We start from the raw sequence: 7,829 nt of genomic DNA, 5'->3' as shown, positions 1-7,829 counted from the left end.
GAAAACATTCTGAAAGCGTAAATTTTGAAGATAAATTTCCGACATAATCATAATTACTGCCTTGTACGAACTGCCATATAACCGGATGACATTTAGATTCCCCCCGCCTTTTAAAATACATCGATATGGCAGGCCACGATTGTATTAAACGATCAACAGCTTTACCTAAAGCAAACCATCTGGTCGGTCCGTGCCGAATAACTTTTCTGTACTCAATTTCAAAATCTTCAAAAAAGGTTTCTAGTCCTTTGGTGCGCTTTGCACTATTCGAAAACTCGGCGTAAACTTTCAAAACTAAGTTTTCAACATCAAAACACAATGTCTTCATAGAAATTCTTGGAGCATTATGGAGGACATGACAATTACAATTTGCCTTTACCACTTTTGTATCATGAAACTTATTTGTAATTTTTTTGAACACAGAATTACGTACACCATAATTTACTGAGGCATTATCTGCAGAAAACGCACAAACTTGGTTTGTACTTAAATTATATTTTTCTAGGAACTTTTCTATATTTTCAAAAATTGTTGATGAAGTTTCCTCTGCGTCTTCAAAAAAATCCATAAGTTTATTTTGAATACTTTTATCACAGTCAAAATAACGAACAACAATTGGATAAATTTTTTGAGATCCTCTATTTGAAGGATCTATAGCTATAGAAAAGTGAACTTGTGGACGGCTAATTTTCAAGTCTTGCAAAGTGGATTTAATTGAACAGGGGGCAAGAACCTTTAAAGCAATTGAACTAACACTCCCCTAAATCCGGAGAAATACATCCGAAAACCGGAGACCGGAGACACCAACCTCAAAACCGGAGTCTCCGGTCGAAAACCGAAGGGTTGGTAGCCCTAGTTATTCAGTACAATGATGTAAGTACCTATGTACTTGAATATTTTCAAAGGCAGGTTTGATAAGCCAAGTCAAACTTAAATACATTTGCCCTGCCTCAAATCAACCCTTAAATATGTAAATAAGACCAACAATACACAAAAGACATGTGCCTGTTGATCAGATGTTGAGCATTGTATCATTGAATATATATGTATGAAAATACAAACCAAAGCAAACAAGTACAAATGTACATACATATATACATATTCAATAATACTCCAATTAAAGGCAGACATGTATAAAAAGCTTGGTCGCTTTGATGCTGTGGCAGTGTCTTAAGTTATTATTAAACCAACTCGTCGCTTTCCGCGTTATGAAGCGACCAAATCAATTATGGCAATCCGCGTATATGGCCATGGATATGTAAATATCAATGCTCGTAGCAATTAGCCGACGAAATACAATAGGCACGAGCCAAATTATGTGTCGTCGGTGGTTAAAAGTGTTGCCGTTTATACCTTTAATAACTCACAGCTAAAAGGGGAATTTATTATAAAATTAAAATTAACGAATTTATTGCTCTTTTGCGAAATAATGTTATATTTCTTCGCAAAATTACTTTAATTTATTTCGCCGCTCCCATATATTAATTTTTATCTATGAAAATAATGTAAAATTCTTACTTTGTACTGACATGTGGTAAACAAGTCAGCATATACAGTATGACGTCACAGTACGAATTCGGGCCAGAAACGGGTAAAACACCACTCTTATGTAGGAACTGCAACACAGTTGCTGCAAATTTGGCAACGTGACTGCGCGAACAATTTTTCGGCAGAATATGATAGGGGTTTCATATAGCAAATAAAAATGTCCATAACCTGTGACAACTCGGCAATTCAGGATATGGGAAAATTATTTGCAATAATTTATATAAACAATGGATGGAAAGTTTTAGATTATATAGTTAATATGTTAGTGGACAATTACTAGGCAATATCTGTGCATGTTTATTTGCATTTTTTACTACCATATTAGTACTTTCATACAGGCTTATAAATAGTTTGGTATTATTTCATAGGAAAAGTGCGGGGTTATGAAAGTAGTTATGCTCGTCATAATGAATACCCCCAATATGCATCGAAGTTGGAATTTATAAAATCGCAAAAATTTGTCTTTTGACGATTTTATCAAATGCCATGTTGCCGAATTCTATCACCAATTCGGACAACTTAAGAAGAAGCATTTATGAATGAAAAATCAAGAGGAAGCTAGTTTTCAGGATTTTGCGATTTACATACAAAACATGAGCATACATATGTACATATGTATGTGTGCTTGTGCGTATGGTTGGATGGTTGAAGTGAATTATGTTTTGTTTGTCAACATGCGAATATAAAAATATTTCTTAGCTTACATATGAACATAGATTTGTACATATGCTTGTGCGTAAGAATAATTTTTGTTGGAAGTGGTTGATTGAAACAGTTTGTCTTTTATTTGAACATGTGAATGTGCAAACATTTGTTAGCTTATGCATGGATATATTGGTATCAATGAAGTGGGTGGGAAATGGGGGTGTAGGCTGATCTTTAGTTTAGGAATATATGTGTGTACATATATACCAATCTAGGTTTGTTTATACCCACTCACCATTTAGGTGATTAAATTTTCAATTTCCCTACATATAAATGTAATTTGATTACTCTTTCTGACAAAATAATGAGTTACCATACAATTGAACAAAAGAAATAATCAAATATGAATACTTTAGATAATCAAACACTGAATATATTTTTTCAACCACATTTTGGAATCATATTTGAATCAAATGTGTTTACTTTAGGAGATCAAAAATTTATAATAATTTTTAATTCAGCTTTCTGAAACTTTTTTGACTATATTTGTTGACTGAATAATGTATTTTATACTTGTCAAAATATTTCTTTACATCGGAGCTGCTTAACCCCTATACACTTGTAGCACTTTTGTTTTTGTTTTGCCCTGAATCATAGGCACAGATTCAAATTCACACTTTGAATATAAAAAAAACAAGTAAGGACAGGACTATCTTCGTCTGTGCCGAAGACTTCAACCTTGCAACCATCATAATTTATTTACAAAAAATCAGAGAATTAAATTTGCAATATACTTGCTCTGATAAGAGAATTTTTTGGTAACAGACGAACAGAGAAAATCGTTAAGAGAATTTTCTGTTACGTCTTGCACCCTGTTAAGTTAACATGAATTTGAGGAATAGGGGTGAAGTGCAAGACGTGTCACATGCAAATGGATCGTAAGCATTGGATGCCAAAAAAACGCCTTCTCATTGTGTTTAAATTCTCTGCTACAGAGGATAGATAGAATAAGAGACGTCATTTCAATTTTTATTTGTAATGTACCTGATAGGCGGGTATTTGAAAATTGCCTTCTACACATTTTTAAGAAGTTTATATTAATATATATTGTGATTGTTGGAAAGAGGATGAATTGCTTAATTATACCGATTCTTTAAAACAATCAAAAAACCCTCATGACAATGTGTAGAAGCAATTTAAAATTACCTCTCAAATGGGACATTACAAATAAATTTCGCAAAAAGTATCAGTGTTGCCAGGTGATGAAAAAAAAGAAGCTAGATTGGCAAACAAAAAAGGTTAGAAAAAGCTAAATTTAGAAAAAAAAGAAGCTAAAAAAATGCCAGAAATTTTTTTGGTTAATTCATAAATTTTTTTTTTTATATTTTAGTTTACACATTTGTAAATAAAAACTTATAAACATAACTTAAACATAACTTCTTGTTTCAAAACATATCAGGCATATTTTCCTTGACTAGCACATGGAATTACTTTAAATGATTGCATATGTGTATATACACAAAAAAAAATATTACAAACTAATTATTTATATAAAATATTCCCCGTCTGAAAAATCAGAAGAGCTTAAGTCTGCGTATAAAGTTTGGCTATTTACCATAGATATGAGATCATCGGTAATTTCAAAATCATTACAACATTTAGATAAGCGTTTTAACGAGCATCTAATATTAAGCATTTTAATTTTTAGTTTGTTCCTTAATTTAGTTTTCAGAATTTTCATGCCACTAAAAATGCTTTCAACCTTCGCGTTACTGAGTGGTAATACTAAAAAACTAAATATGAATTCGACAAGTTCTAAAAAAGGTGGTTCGTTTAATGCATTTTTATGTTCTCGGACTTCCGACCAAAATTCCATGGTGGAGTGTACATTTTTCCATTGTATAGTTATAAGTTTTCGCCACTGCAGCTCTATTAATGCTATTTGACTTGAAGAATAACTATACTTCTCTTTTTCAGAGTAAGAAAATACATCTGGCTTTGAAACTTTCAACGAATTTTCAGCAGAAAAAGAATTAATCTTTTGTAGATTATTTTATTTTAGAAATTATTAAAAATACATTCGGATTAAAAAAGGCTAGAAAAAAGTCACGAAGCTAAACCCAAAATTTCGAGGCTAAAGGCAAAAACAAAAGGCTAAATCTAGCCTCGAAAAGGCTAACCTGGCAACACTGAAAAGTATGATATTCTATCTATCCTCTCTGATCATACCTATTTTTTCGTGCTGCCAGCCAGTGAGAATTTATTTAAATCGAGGTATTCTTGGATTTCACATGAAAATGGCTCTGCCCACCACTAAACGTCGTGCAGAAGCTATAAGCAATGGGATGGAAATTACTAAAGCTCCCCACATTAGCGAGTCTTCTCCGAGCTTAATCCGTAACGTGGATCAGCGAATCCTCAATAGTAACGAGTGAACAAATCCTGGACTCTGAAAAAAGATTACTGGAGTTTGTATGTAAGAAGATTGAAGACAAGTTCGAAAGCTTAAAGTTAGAAGAAAAATTTGATGGTTTAAAGCAAGATCTTAATGAGTTGAATGAGAAAGTATCTCGACTGGATAACGTGTTTGACCACATAGGGCACCTAGAGAAAGAAGTCTCGCGTTTGGAGACAGCTTTTGTACGGATTGGACATCTTGAGGATGAAATATCTGCCCTAAAGGCAAAATTATCCAATCAAGAAAGCTAAACTGAAAATCAAGTAGTAGCTTGCGACGCCCGCGTTCATGGTATCCCGTATGAGGAAGTAGAAAATCTTCACAGTATTTTCCACCACTTGTGTTTCTCGTTGAACCTGCAGCCGCCCATCATTAAAAGTATATTTCGATGTCGGAAATTACGCGACAGTGTCACAGATCCAGCCGTCATCATAAGGTTTCTGTCTCCTACCGCCAGAAATACTCTTTTGAAAACAATTTCAGATTACAATCGACTATACAATGGGAATAATGGCAAAAGAGGATTGCGTCTAGTAAATGTGGGTATAAAAGCTGATGCTCCGATTTATATAAATGCATTGCTGTCGAAACGGAATTACGAGATCTTCAAGGCTGCGATCCACCTTAAAAAGATGAAGAAAGTAAGCTCGGTTTTCACTATCAGGGGCATAGCCCACATAAAGCGAAAAGCCACCGACAGTCCCGAAACGATCAAAGACATGAGGGCCTTGAGGGTTCGAACCCAAACGAGAATAACTCCTTTCGAGACGGAAGCTCTAAATCGTCAAATACTGTTCTGGACGAGAACGAAAACTGTCAGTAAATTGATCTCCATATATAGAATAGAAATTTATTTCCTTACTTCCTGCTTCTCTTCTTTTTTCACGCTCATAAGAAATAGAAGTAAATTGTCATTAACCACAAGCATTGCAAGGCTTTATGGCCTTAACCTATAATAAGTCTTCGAGTTCTAAAGACTGCTTACGTATGTTGCTGTGCATTCTTAGCAGAAGTGTCGAGGGTATGAATATCATCGACCTCAACGCGCAAAGCCTATGTAAGAAACTTGATGAATTAAGATACCCTTCTGAGTCCTCCGATACAGATATTATATGCATTTCAGAGACTTGGTTTTCTTCAAGCCATAACGATGATCTAGTCAAACTAAATGGTTACCGGCTTTTCAGAGCTGATAGAGGCGGTCATGATGGTGGTGTTACTATATATGTGAAAAGTAGTCTGTCCTGTAAATTACGTTGTAGTTATTGTACCGGTGATCCTGTCGAATTTGTGTTTGTTGATGTTTTTTCAGCGAATGGTGATAAGGTCCTTGTTGGCTGTGCATACAGACCCAATGGCCAGGTAAACTATAATGGCTTTACTGATTTTCTGCAACCTTTACTTTTAAACTACGTAAACATTATCCTAGCTTTCAATATTTCAATAGCAATCTGCTCGTAGAATCCAGTTTGAAACTAAGTATGGAATCCCTGGGACTTTTCCCGCTAACGATTCCATACCAACACACTTTACAAATACCAGCTCCTCGCTGCTAGATGTTTTCTTTATAAACGAACCCCAGAAAGTTCTTCTTTACGACCAGCTGTCTACACCCAATTTTTCTAAACACGACCTTCTATTCATAACCTATAATTTTCAAACGTCGTTCACACCGTGCTGTTTTACGTACCGTGACTTTAAAAGCATAAATTATAGTAAACTTGCTGAAGCAGTGGCGTCCGTCATGTGGGGAATAATTCGCAAGCTGGCATCGGTTGATGATCAGACAAAGTTCCTCGAAGCTAATATAAATAAGCTCTATGATGACCACGTTCCAACAAAAATTAAGGTGGTGAAGCACTATAACAACCCATGGTTTGCCGGCAGAATAAGACATTTAATACACTTGCGTAACCTGGATTACTCGCGGTGGAAAAGATACCGAACTGTTGATGTGCATCTACGCTTCAAAGCCGCCCGGCTCTCTGCAAACAAAGCCATAAGATCGGCTAAGGTTGAGTTCTATAAAAATAAGTTTAGTTCCGCTTTAAATTCGAAGGAAATTTGGAATAAAATAAAGGGAATTGGGATTGGCAAATCCAAGACGGCTCTCCTAGGTTCCCCCGATGTCGATGTCAACGATATCAATGATAATTTTGTAAAACTTCCTCCTTCGGCTGCAAATGTATTTATTTACAATTACTGTACTCGTGTTAATGTTGATGCAAGTCCCCTTGAGTTTGCCGGTGTCGATGATTGTGATGTTGTGAAAGCTATACTTTCGCAATAGGATTAGACGTAATATGTGCTAAATTCTTGAAAATCATCCTACCCATTATCCTCCCCCACATAACATATTTAATAAACTCCATGCTTACGACCTGTGTCTTTCCAAAATGTTGGAAAGCTGCTAAAGTTATACCGATTCCCGAACAGAACAATGAGTACAGGCATATAGCCATACGACCTTTCCTCTCGAAGGTCGTTGAGCGCATTTTACATGGGCAGATCGCTACATATGTGTGTGAAAATAAACTCCTGGCAAACCATCAGTCTGGTTTCCGCCCAAAGAGAAGCTGTAATACGCACTCCCTTCTGTAGTTGAGGATATAAGGCAGCGTATCGATGATAAATTTACGTCTTTTCTAATCCTCCGTGACCATTCCAAAGCCTTTGACTCTGTCGACCATACACTACTATATAAGAAGCTGAAAAACCTGTTTAATTTTTCGAGCCATGCAACCAACCTAATCAGTTCCTATCTAGATGGCAGAACCCAGGCAGTATGTGTAGATAGTAAAAAGTCAAACTTGTTAGACGTTTTGCGAGGTGTTCCCCAAGGTTCAATCCTGGGTCCTTTGTTATATGTTTTGTACATTAATGACCTGCCTAGTGTTCTCAAATATTGCGACGTCCACACCTACGCTGACGGTGTTCAATTGTATACGTGCTGTCCTGTCCATTGTACCAGTTTATGTATAAGTAACTTGAATCACGATCTGGGCCAAATAGGTGTATGGGCTTCTAGGAACGGCTTATGTCTAAATCCTCGAAAGTCGAAATGTATTGTCATTCGTAGAAAGCCGCTTGCTACAAACGCCTTAGATAATATTATGTTCGAAAACTCTGTTATAGAATATGTTGACACGGCAAGAAATTTTGGTATAGTTTTTAACAA

The sequence above is a fragment of the Eurosta solidaginis genome, chromosome 5 (genome assembly GCF_040869045.1).
Source record: "Eurosta solidaginis isolate ZX-2024a chromosome 5, ASM4086904v1, whole genome shotgun sequence".
NCBI classification, from domain to species: Eukaryota; Metazoa; Arthropoda; class Insecta; order Diptera; family Tephritidae; genus Eurosta; species Eurosta solidaginis.
The sequence above is the reverse complement of the archived record's forward strand: the minus strand, read 5'-3'. Positions refer to the sequence as shown.